This window comes from Chiloscyllium punctatum, chromosome 41 (assembly GCF_047496795.1).
Source record: "Chiloscyllium punctatum isolate Juve2018m chromosome 41, sChiPun1.3, whole genome shotgun sequence".
NCBI classification, from domain to species: domain Eukaryota; kingdom Metazoa; phylum Chordata; class Chondrichthyes; order Orectolobiformes; family Hemiscylliidae; genus Chiloscyllium; species Chiloscyllium punctatum.
In genome coordinates, this window is record NC_092779.1 from 23,433,075 (window position 1) to 23,446,230 (window position 13,156).

General features: G+C 41.6%; 1 long non-coding RNA gene across 1 annotated transcript; it reads right to left on the reverse strand.

The window, feature by feature from the left end:
• Nucleotides 1-11,216: 11,216 nt before the first annotated feature.
• Nucleotides 11,217-12,951, reverse strand: LOC140465122 (uncharacterized). Its single transcript, XR_011955107.1, has 3 exons — nt 12,864-12,951; nt 12,514-12,703; nt 11,217-11,543 (listed from the first exon to the last, which is right to left on the reverse strand). It is a non-coding gene; the product is annotated as an uncharacterized lncRNA (long non-coding RNA).
• Between the last annotated feature and the right edge of the window lie 205 nt (nt 12,952-13,156).

Below are 13,156 nucleotides of genomic sequence, written 5' to 3' on the forward strand. Positions count from 1 at the left end.
CGCCCAGCTTTTTGGTTTAGGATTGTTCTCACTTGGTGTGGAGTGCTTACTATTAGGGCTCCCCCAAATGTAAGCTTTCTGCTTTCCCCCACCAACAGTGCAGTGGCAGCCACAGCCTGCACACACTCAGGCCACCCCCGGGATACTAGATCCAGTAGCTTTGAAAGATATGCTACTGGTTGTCTCATTCCTCCCCACCTCTGGGTCAATACTCCCAAAGCCGCTCCCTTATCCACGGTAACAAAGAGGTGGAAAGGTTTATCTAGAGAAGGTAAGGCTAACACGGGGGCATGGATCAGATCTCTTTTGAGTTTCTCAACTAGTTCTTTTTCCTCATCATCCCAACTTAGACATTTTGGTTCCCCCTCTAATAGTTTGAGATATAATTTCTTAGTCTTCAGTGCATAGGAATCAATCCACAATCTGCAATAACCCGTTAGACCTAAAAATTTGCGTAACTCCCTTTTAGTGCTGGGCAGCGGCATTCCCACTATTCCCTCTATCCGTTCCGGGCTTATCTTTCGCTTTCCCTCACTAACTAAATGTCCCAAGTATTTCACTTCTTGCTCCACATATTGTAGTTTGTTTTTAGATACCCGCAGTCCCTGCTGACCCAGGAAATTCAATAATTTGTTAGTGGCTTCTACTACTCTTTCTCTTCTTTTTCCTGTTACTAAGAGGTCGTCTACATACTGCAACAGGGTAGTCCCCTTGGGGCTGCTAAATTTCTCCAATACTTGTTCTAACATCTGTCCAAATAAATTCGGGGATTCCGTAAACCCCTGGGGAAGCACAGTCCACCGGTATTGCTGTTTTCGTCCTGTCTTAGGGTCTTCCCACTCAAAGGCAAACAAATTCCTACTTTCCTCTGCCAAGGGACAGGCCCAAAAGGCATCCTTTAAATCTATCACACTAAACCATTTGTGGTCATGAGGGATCTTACTTAATAAGGTATAGGGGTTTGGCACCACTGGGTGCCTGATCAGTACTATTTGATTTAATGTTCTCAAATCCTGCACCAATCGATAAGTTCCATCGGATTTCCGCACTGGTAGTATTGGGGTATTATAAGGAGACATACATGGCTCCAACAATCCATCTCTAATCAATCCTTCAATTACTGGCTGCAGTCCTCGTTTACCTTCTATGGAAATGGGATATTGTCGCTCACAGACAACGTCCCCTTTCCTTTTTAAATGTATTTCAAGGGGGGGGGGGGATCTGTAATTTTCCACGATTCCCTTCTCTAGCCCATACAATAGGGTCTATCTCTCTCTCCATATCCTCTGTCAACATTGCCATTTGGACAACTAATTCTTTTTCCTGAATTCCAATCTCCAGTCCTAAGAGGATAATTAAATCTCTCCCTAGTAAGTTACTTCCTATATCAGGGATATACAACAATTCCCCTTTGACCCTATCCTTAGGACCTTCTATCATCATAGGTTCAAATACTGGAACAGTAAATCCCTCCCCTTTAACCCCTGAAACAGTAATTGACCGTGTCGACATTTCTACTTTCTTTGGTTTAAAATTCAGTGATGACCGTGCTGCCCCCGTATCTACTAGGAAGACTACCTCTTCCTTATAGGGTCCCACCTTCAGGTTTATCAAGGGTTCCTGGTGGGCCCCCGAGGGCAGGAACCCCTGACACCCCTATTCTTCATCAAAATTCATAAGCGGAATTGCCCTCTCTTCCCTTTTCAGAGCCAGACATTCCCGCTTAAAATGCCCTATCTTTCCGCAATAATAACATCCTGCCTGTGGAGTCTTCCAGCTCTGCCCCTGTCGCTCGAACCCTCTATCAAATACTCCCCCTTGTCCTCTCCCTCTCTCTCTCTCTCTCTCCCCCTTTCTCTCTGTCCTACATGCTGCCACCCACCGCTCCAGTTGCTCAATATTGGTTCCATTCTTTTCTTAACTACCTCATCAACCGTAGCTACCATCATTTTCACCTTCTGTTTCTGTCTCTCATCCTCTCTCTTTACAAACACTTTCTGTGCCTCTCTTAACAATTCATCTAATGGCTTTTCACTCCACCCTTCTATCTTCTGTATCTTTCTCTGTATGTCTGGCCATGCCTTTGTCACAAAATGTACTTTCAAAAGACCCTGTGCCACTGGGTCCTCAGGGTTCATTCCAGAATATTTCCGCATCGAGTCTCTTAATCTTTGCAAGAAAGCTGAGGGAGTCTCATCTTTCTCCTGTCTAACTTCAAAGGCTTTAGTCAAATTCTGTGACTTCGGAACTGCCTCTTTTATTCCTTTTAGAATCAGGTCTTTCAATTCCCTCATTTCTTCTCTATGCTCCGGATTTTGATCTTCCCACTGGGGGTCTCTGAGGGGAAACTTCACCTCTCCCTGTCCAGCATCCCCATCTCCAATCGGATGTTTCCTGTCCCATATTTTAATGGCTGCTCCCCGTATAAGTCCCCTTTCTTCCCCAGTAAATAATATATTCAAAATAGACATTAACTCAGCCCAGGTATACAGACTGGGCCCCAAAAATTGATCAATTTGTTCAGACAGCCCCACCGGATCCTCAACCAGGACCTTCATTTCTTTTTTAAATGTTCTGACCTCCCCACTGCTGAGGGGGGCACTTACAAACCCAATCTCTTTATCCCCTATTGGTACCTCCCGAAGGGGATAAGTCGTTATGTTCTTCTTTTTTTTTGTTTTCCCCCCCTTTGGCTTTGATTTAGATCCTCCGAAGCCCTCCTCTACATCTACTGCAGCTGTGCTTTCTTTTACTGAGGATTGAGGGTCAGGAACAACAACATCCACGTCCACTGCCCCTTCATCCTCCTCTCGTGAATCATCTGTTTCCTGTCCCTGTCTGTCTGTCTCTCTTCCTCCCCCATTTTCACCTAACCTGATTTTATGGTATGGGGGAGGCAAACAGCCAAGAGGATCCCAGGGACTAGGTGGGGCAGAGGGGGAATCCTTTGTCTTTACTACCATCATTCCCAAACTGCCCTTCCAACAGGATGCATAGTCCGCCTCCTCTTGACTAAAAAGGTTGTTTCTTATTCACATACAAACCTAAATACTGACAGACCCAATCCTCGTCCGAACCATACTTTGGCCAGAAGACAGCCGGACGAAGGATTGGTTCTTTGGTCCATACTAAACAACAATATTTAATCATTTTCTTTTTATCCTTTTCCCTTGTACAAGTATTGCTTGTCCATTCCCGCAACATCCTCCCCAACGGACTTTCAGGAGGAATGTTACCAGGGACTTTTTCTTCTTCCTGTACTTCGTGACAGCTACTCTGCCTACCCCCCCATTTCCCAGGGCCTTCGCTAGTCCCTCAGCGAGTAAATACCCTTTGTCCCGGCCACCAAGGCAATACTTAAAAGTCAGGTTTCTTACCTTGGTCTGTGCACAGAGTTGCCTGGCCCCTTATCGCCGTAGTTTCTATCGACCTCCTATCCCTGTCTGATTCAGATGTCTCTCTTGTGGGATTCGTACCAGTCACCCAAGGGAGCAGACCAAACCAGGACACGAGACCGCTCCTCAATGGGGAACGGGATGCGTCTTCCCAGTGTCCAAGGCCAGCCACTCCCCCCGCCGGTGATGGAAGAAAATCCCGGACGAGCCCCCAATTGTGAGAAACAAAGCTCACACACTTCAATAATTTCAGTCCGAGACAAGATCTGAATCAATAGTGTCATTTATTTTACACTTGCAAGTGGGTGTGATGTCCAGTGTCTAAAAAGGCAGAGGACATACACACCAGGTTCAATTCATACATAATATTTATATGATTTAATGTCCATTGTTTTACACTGCTCCCTCCCCTGCTTACATCATCCACTTCCCTAAGACCGGCCCCCATTACCCCTGTTTGCCTCTTGCCTTATCCGGCCTTGTCTGTGATAAAATGCTTATTTCTGGTCTCACAAGGCTGTTTGACCTTACCCTGCTATAGGTCATTGTTAGGCATATCCTTTCTTCATCATTATTTACCCCCTTCATCTGTGCCTTTCCCGAGGCCGTTCTGATCCCCATGACCCTTTTAATTGGGGTTTGTTCCTGTGTTTTCGTAAAAGTGGGAAGCAGATGTTTATACCTACTGTTTGTACAGGCGTATCGAGCTTAACTTCATCCTCTCACAACATCTTATCTATTTGCCCACCGTGCCTACTATTGTTCATTGGCACATTTCATTCTGACATACAATTTTAGCTAGTACAAAAACAATTCTACATTTCCTCTACATCGTTTCCATTCTTGTTGACTCAGCTCTTGACTAAAACAATTACCCACTGGTGTGAGTTCACCTCCTTTGTAAAATGGAATTGCAGAAGTAACACTAATCCATCTATATCCCTCAGGTTTATTTGGAGGCAGTAGCTTTCAAAGCAAAGCACTGCTAGTGATTCTAAATAAACCTGTTGGACTATAACCTGATGTTGTGTGATTTTTAACTTAATCAAAATGCATTCACACATACCCTTAACTATCAGGAAGCCAACTGACCTCAAAGGGAACACCAGAAACGCAGTAGCCACACAGATTTGAGAGGAGATAATGAGACACACAGTCTGTCTAACTGCTAACCTGGACCTTACCTGGGGGAGGGAGGGAACCATTTTTTTCAACAACAAGCTTCCACAGGATCAACTTGACCAGAGGCTCCAGCCTCAATCAACAGTTTCGGAACCAAGAATCACAGAGGGCAAACAGAGAAGCCAAATCATGGAGCCAAAGCAAGAGCATCATCGCACCAAAGGTCTTCCGAGAGGGAGAAGCCAAGCAAGCTCTATCCAAACAAGAGCTTCCAGACACAGGCCTGCTCCGGACTAGGAGAACTGACAGCAGGAACCTCAGCAAGCTGACGTACTTTAAAACGGCGATTTCCTCTGGCGTATGCTGAAACTCCCGAGGTCGCAAAATTCCGACCCAGGTGGTAGGGAGGGAAAGGCAGGAAGTATCCTCAACCATAGGAAGCCTGATTAAAGTTTCTGCAATTAAACTGCTGTTTAGGTTCTAATAGTGTTTAATCTGTGTTTAATTGTGTACTTAATTACTATGCTCCGTTTAATTGATAATGTTAATTTCACTGTTTTCTACTTCTACTTATATGCTTGTGTTATACTTACCTTTCGTGTTTAAATAAATGCAGAGATTATTTTGCCATGAAATACCTGTCTTCTGCCTTCTTCATTTACATTCCCTAAATAAGTCCAGTGTCAGAACCAGGGATTTGGAGGGTGATTCGAACCACCTAAAAATCAGCAAATTACTAGACTGCAAATCAGAACTCTTACACTCCTTTTTGTCCATTGGCTACTATTTATCAGCTGTGCTTCCTGAAGTGTCTCGCATTATTGGACATTTGGGAATGTGTAGGGAATATGTGCTATTTTTCCTCGATTGGTCAGAGTATTGAGTACAGGAGTTGGAAGGTCATGTTGCGGCTGTACAGGACTTTGGTTAGTCCACTGTTGGAATATTGCGTGCAATTCTGGTCTCCTTCCTATCGGAAAGATGTTGTGAACTTGAAAGGGTTCAGAAAAGATTTACAAGAATGTTGCAGGGTTGGAGGATTTGAGCTATAGGGAGAGGCTGAACAGGCTGGGGCTGTTTTCCCTTGAGCATAGGAGGCTGAAGGGTGACAAATAAAATCATGAGGGGCATGGATATGGTAAAGAGACAAAGTCTTTTCCCTGGGGGTTGGAGAGTTCAGAACTAGAGGGCATAGGTTTAGGGTGAGAGGGGAAAGATATATAAGAGACCTACGGGGCAACCTTTTCACACAGAGAGGTACGTGTATGGAATGAGCTGCCAGAGGAAGTGGTGGAGGCTGGTACAATTGCAACATTCGAGATGCATTTGGATGGGTATATGAACAGGAAGGGTTTGGAGTGATATGGCCAGGTGCTGGCAGGTGGAACTAGATTGGGTTGAGATATCTGGTCGGCATGGACGGGTTGGACCGATGGGTCTGTTTCCATGCTGTACATCTCTATGACTCTATTTCTTCTACTCCATCGTTAATATCTAGATTTGGTAGTAGTGTTAGTTCTCCAAGAAAAAAATCAATGTTGTTCATTCATAGGTATTCAATCCTCACATGAAGGAACATATTCCATTACATTACTGACCTGTTCTTCAAGTTTTCATTTCAAGGCATGAACATACATATCAGCTTGGAAAGAATTTGGTTTAACGCTTGCTGTATTTTTCGATTGTTGAACATCTCCGCTGTTGCTGACATTGGTACATGGCTGGTTTCAGTTTTAGATTCACTGATGTAGGGCTTTGGAACCAAAGCTGTGACATGACAGTGTAGTATGCAGTTATAGAGGATTTCATGTTGATGTTGTCATATATAGTCTATTTTTAAGATGACAGATTTGTTTCCTCTGGTTGAATGGTCTATTGTGCTTTAGGTAGTCAACAATCTCTGTAAAAATTCAGTATTAATTTTTTTTTTCTATATAATGTTTCTTAAATACTTTATATCCACTGTTAGTTTAATTGCATGTTTTAGATTTACATGCTATTTCAATTTTTAACAGTTAAATAACTTTTGATTTACCTAAGCTATGAATGGTCATTCAGTCACAAATGAGCTCTTGTTTTAAGTTTCAATAGTGGCATAGGTCAAATTGTACATGCGTATCATTAATGAAGCTATCCACAGAACCTACTGTGTGTAGGTATGTGCTAATGAAGCATGATCTCACCAGTGATCAATTTGTTCTTGAAGTGAAATACTGATCAAAAGCTGTTGGAAGTGCATCAACATGTAATTTGTTTCTCCTTAATCTATTTCTACCTAACACAGGGTATGATCTCCTTTGCCTACACAAGAGAAGTCTGCTAAGTTGTTTTGTACTCAATTTGTTCTCCAATACAGAAGCAGTTCAAAATTTGTGTTTCCACATTTGCCAATTTGATGATGGTCAGTCAAATGGATTGGATAGTTGTTTCTGGCATAAAGATTAGTACATGTAAATTTTGATGCATTCACTAATTGTTGACAAGCACAATAAATTATTTGATTATTTTCTTGTCCTGGATTATCATTGTTAGGAATTTGATTGCTTTATATTACATTTTGACCTTGTTCTATTCCTAGTTGACTAAAGTTGTTGCTGAATCTGTGTTATTATAAATGTTGTTGATATAGTGCCAAAGTGCCATTGAAATTTCTGTTTATCTGAATGCTGTTTTCAATATACAGTTCAGATTTCCTTTACCAACATAATGTTGTCATAGAGACAAATGAAGATATTTCTTTTCCAAGATAGCTGAAGGATTTCTAAAGATGTGTGTGAAGGAGTTTTCTTAAAATGGTTTCAATCAATCAGATTCAAATTTTTTGACTATCAAAGATGGCCATTATAATGTCACTCAAGCTGATTTTCTTTCTTAAGTCTAAGGTAATTTGATCAAATTTTCACTTTTTAAAAAAAAGTTCTAACTTGTCAAATTTCAAATCTCTTAGTTGCTGAATAACTCTTGCATTTCTTCCTCAATCCTTTGATGTAATAAAGATTTGACTTACTTCGCTGTTCATGTTCTGAGATTTTGAATTCTAATAAATGATGTTATGTTGAGGTTGCACAGGGTATTGGTGAGTCCTCACATTGAGTGCAGTGTCCAGTTCTGGTCTCCCTGTTATAGAAAGGCTTTAAGCCAGAGAGGGTTCAGAAGAGATTTACCAGGATGTTGCTAGGAATGAAAGGTTTGAGTAATAAGGAGAGGTTGATATGGCTGGGACTTTTTTCATTGGCGCACTGGGGGAGTTGAGAGGTGACCTTATAGAGGTTTATGAAAAAAGGAGAAATGTAGATAAAGCGAACAACAAGTGCCTTTTCCCTAAGTGGAGGATTTCAAGAGTGGGAGGCATATTTTTAAGGTGAAAGGAGAAAAGACATATGGGGCATTTGTTTTTACACAGAGAGTGTTGTGTGTGTGGAATGAACTTCCAGAGAAAGTGATGGATGCGTGGGTACATTTAGATAAGTACATGTATAAGAAATGTTGAACATGGGCCAAGCGCAGGCAGGTTGATCTAGTTCAGTTTAGGATTATGGTCAGCATGGGCTAGCTGGACTGAAGGGTCTATTCCTGTGCTGTATGACTCTTTGACTTTTATTGCTGCTTTTGTTTTCAGTTGATTTACTTTAAGAAAGTTATTGAAAAAAATGTTCTTAACTTGCTTGTTGTTGACTTTGTTACTGAATGAATAGTTTAGAAATTTTTAAATCACTGTCAGAAGGCTGAATTCTGTTTCTCAGTCTGTTCTTTTAATGCAGTTAAAACTTTCTCTTCTTTTCTCGATTTTAACTCGAAAGGATTTAATTTGCTTTTGATGTCTGATAATCAATATATTTTTACGGTATTGATCCAGATTTATTCCTTTGGACATTAATGGGCCTTATATGGTCTCACTGCACATTTTTTTACAGCTTGTTTGTAATGGTTAGCAAAGAAGGTTACTTCATGATTTGAAGATGCCGGTGTTGGACTGGGGTGTACAAAACTAAAAATCACACAACACCAGGTTATAGTCCAACATGTTTAATTGGAAGCACACTAGCTTTTGGAGCATCGACTACCACCTGATGAAGGAGCAACGCTCCAAAGCTAGTGCTTCCAATTAAATCTGTTGGACTATAACCTGGTGTTGTGTGATTTTTAACAAGGTTACTTCAGAGTACAATGGGATCTTGACCAGATGGGCTAATAGACAGAAGAGTGGCAGATGGAGATTAATTTAGATAAATTGAGGTGCTACATTTTGAAAAGGCAAATCAGGGCAGGATTTTACACTGCATGATAAGGTCCTGGGGAATGTTGCTGAACAAAGAGACCTTGAAATGCAGGTGCATAGCTCCTTGAAAGTGAAGTTGCAGGTAGAGAGAATAATGAAGAAGGCATTTGGTGTGCTTGCCTTTATTGGTAAGTGCATTGAGTATAAGAGTTGGGAGGTCATGTTGCAGTTCTACAGAACACTATTGGAATATCGTGTGCAATTCTGGTGTCCCTGATATTGGAATGATGTTGTGAAACTTGAAAAAGTTCAGAAAGGATTTACAAGGATGTTGCCAGGGTTAGAGGGCTCGAGATCTTGGGAGAGGCTGAATAGACTGGGGCTATTTTCCCTGGAGTGTCGGAGGCTGAGGGGTGACCTTATAGAGGTTTATAAAATCATGAGGGCCATAGATAGGGTAAATAGACAAGGTCTTTTCCCTGGGGTGGGGGAGTCCAAACTGGAGTGCATAGTTTTAAGGTGAGTGGGGAAATATTTAAAAGGGATCTAAGAGGCAACAGTTTCACACAAAGGGTGGTGCGTGTATGGAATGAGCTGCAAGAGAAAGTGGTGGAGGCTGATACAATTGCAACATTTAAAAGTCATCTGGATGGGTATGTGAATAGGAAGGGTTTAGAGGGATACAGGGCAAATGCTGGCAAATGGGACTGGATTAATTTAGGATATCTGGTCAGAATGGAATAGTTGGACTGAAGGGTCTGTTCTCATGCTGTACATCTCTATGATTCTATGACTCTATGTTCCCTTTTTCTTGATTGTAAACAGATTTTATTCAGACTTACAGTTGTTTTGGTTGTTTCTCTGCAAGTATTTTCAGTTTTGAATTTTTTCAGCTCTGTAGCTTTTCTGAGGACTAGCTGGTCTTAAAGCCATACTCAGACCTTTTTTTTGAAAAAGTGATTTTATTCAGTTGAGCTCAACTCCAAATGATTTGATTCTGTTTCTTGACTATCCTTGGTGCTTCAATTTCTTTATCAGTAGGTTCCATCACTGCCATCATCTTTTGTTTTGTAGCTTTCTGTCCAAATCCATTAGCTTGGTTTCAAAATAGAGTGATTGAAAAGAATCCAAGGTCACTAACAGACTTCAGACTTTAGCTTTTTTGTAACACTGAAATTACATATTCCTTGGCATTCAGATATGTACCAAGATCTAACCATACATTACTGAAAGTTTATTTCATGAAATCTATCACTTCATACTACATGCTTCTCTCTAACTCTACCTACACTGTGCCACTTATGCCCCATGAGAAGTTCCATGATGTCATTGTAAGTTTGGCTCCAATGTCCTACAGTCAATATAATGCAGAAGTGGATTAGTGGTGCTGGAAGAGCACAGCAGTTCAGGCAGCATCCAACGAGCAGCGAAATCAACGTTTCGGGCAAAAGCCCTTCATCAGGAATCAGGGCTTTTGCCCGAAACGTTGATTTCGCTGCTCGTTGGATGCTGCCTGAACTGCTGTGCTCTTCCAGCACCACTAATCCAGTATTTGATTTTCAGCATCTGCAGTCATTGTTTTTACCTTAATGCAGAAGTGGGTCTGTTTGCTGATGATTGTGTACTGTTCAAAACAATCTACCCCTCCTCAGATACTGAAACTGCATGTAAACATACAAAGCAGGACCTGGACTAAATCCAGATTTGTTTAGAATACCTACAGTGTGAAAACAGGCCCTTCAGCCCAACAAGTCCACACCAACCCTCCGAAGAGTAACCCACCCAGTCCCCTACATTAACCACTGTGTAATACAGTAACGCCTCGACATACGAACGACCCCATTCACGAACAAATCGGTTTACGAACAGGATTGTATGTAAATTTTGCTTCAACGTATGTAGGAAATTCAAGGTACGAACGAAAGTACGAACACAAAAAGCCCCTGCGCAACCACATGGTTTCATTTGCTATGCGCTTGTTGAACGCAAAAGCTCTCGGGCCCCGCGTGATCTCATTCAGTTCGTCTTTGGCAGGTGTGCTGTGAACAGCCGTCCAAGCATTCTTACACTATCCGAACAATGGGAAAAATTAATTCAGTTCGCAAACTTTTCGGTTCGCGAACCGGGTCCCGGAACGGATTAAGTTAGTAAGTCGAGGCGCTACTGTACACCTAATTTACTCATCCCTGAAGATTAAGGGCAATTTAGCATGGCCAATTCTCCTAACCTGCACATGTTTGGATTGTCGGAGGAAACCAGAGCACAGGGAGGAAACCCACACAAACACAGGGAGAATGTGAAAACTCCACAAAGACAGTCGCCCAAGGCTGAAATTGAACCCAGGCCCCTGGTACTGTGAGGCAGCAGTACTAACCACTGAGTCACCGTGTCGCCCTAACTTGAGCAGATAAATGACAAGTAACATTAAGAATAGACACTAACTATCAGAAACAATAGAGATTTTAATCATGTGACCTTGATATTTCATGGCATTACCATTGCAGATTTTCCCACTATTAACATTCCAGAGGTTGCCCTTGTCTAGAAACTCAAATGAACCAGCCATAGATGTACTTTGACTACAAAAACTGGTCAGAGGCTGGGATGCCAGTAGCATTTTACCCAACTCCTGACTCCCCAAAAGCCATCCACCATCTACAAGGCCCAAGTCAGGAATGTGATGGAATATTCTTCAGTTGGATGAGAGCAGCTCTTCATTACACATAAAATCTTGACACTTTGAAGGACAAAGCAGCTTGATGGGCACCACATCCACAAATGTTCACTCCCTCAATCACTGATGGTCACTAGCAAAAAGAAAAGCTATATGTATATTAAACAAACAATTTGGAAACATCTTATAAACAGTAGAAGAAAGATTCAAACCTTTATCTGAGTGATATTCTTTATAGAGACTAAACCAATTAAGTTAATTTTCCTATCTCCACTCTTTAATGTCTGACTCAACTGACTGGGTTGCAAGCACTTTCTTTTCATGACTTGCAGTACTTTAATCAAAAGTAATTCTCTCAGTCTCTCCCTGAGGCACACAGCCAGGCTGTCTCATTGATACTGCTTTGACTCTGACACATTGAGGGTGGTAAACAGCAGAGCTCCTGCCATTGGCCTTTTTCTCCTGAATTGACCTGCATTTGGCCTCCATCCTATCTGTTTGTTTGTCATAAAAGGTCTGTGCGGTAAACATTTCAGCAATTATCTCACCAAATAGATTGCCTGGTCAATTATGTTGAGTCACGTGACTTCTTGGAAATGCAGGAAAATCGACGTTTCGGGCAAAAGCCCTTCATCAGGAATTCCTGATGAAGGGATTTTGCCCAAAACGTCGATTTTCCTGCTCCTCCAATGCTGCCTGACCTGCTGTGCTTTTCCAGCACCACTCTAATCTTGACTCTAATCTCCAGCATCTGCAGTACCTACTTCCACCTTCTTGGAAATGCTGTTTTGGATAAAATCCTTATCAAACTGATTGCCTTCTCAGAATTGAAAACAAAAGAAAACTTCTACTTCACAACACAATTGCCAAATAATAATATTTTATAAACTTCTATCACAACGTTTATGACATACAAACAGAAAGGATGGAGGCCCAACGCAAGTCAGTTCAGGAGAAAAAGGCTATGCTGTTTATCATTGTTTCACTGCCAGAAAAGTTTACAACTTATTGAATAGAACTCAGGCAATTTTTACGCACTCCACAGCTCCTGGAAATGGAGGAGAGAGACAACTTAAAATAGATTGAGCTCCCTCTGTACTAACCTTTTTATAAATTGTCTTCTGGTTCCTTTCTCTGGAGCAGCCAGATTCCCTCTGCGTTCCTATTCAAATTAAAATGTTTAAAACTCTGTGAATCCTCTGAGCAGACTGTGTAAGGAGTTACAACGATGCTAGACGCTGGGCAAAGAGATCAGGGAAAACCTTTAAAATCTTACAATCCAGGTAATTCAACCTTGTGAAGAAGAGAGATAATGACACAAGTTAATCAATCAGAGACCTAACATAGATATAATAACATTAATACTATTTTTTAAGAGCACACTGCTAGTTTGACTTCCAGAATCAATTTCAGTCCGTGAGGGATAGAAATTGGGGAAAACAGAAATCCTCACGTGGAAAGGAAAAGGTAGATCTCAGTGAAGATCATAAGGAGGACTTATCACACGGTGAAAAGGAAACCATTGAAGGGGACAAAGAAGGTAAAAAGTTCCGGTGTTTTCATTGTAATACAGAATGCCACATGAAGTCACAGTGTTGGTGGGCTCGGAGAAAGCCAGATGTAGGAAAACAGGACAAGCCTGGAAGCTTTGTTGGCATGGTAACAGAAAGCACAGTGGAAGCTAAAAAGCTGCATCAGAGATTGATTAAGGAGAAAGTGCCAGATCTGCTTAAAAAATATACCTGC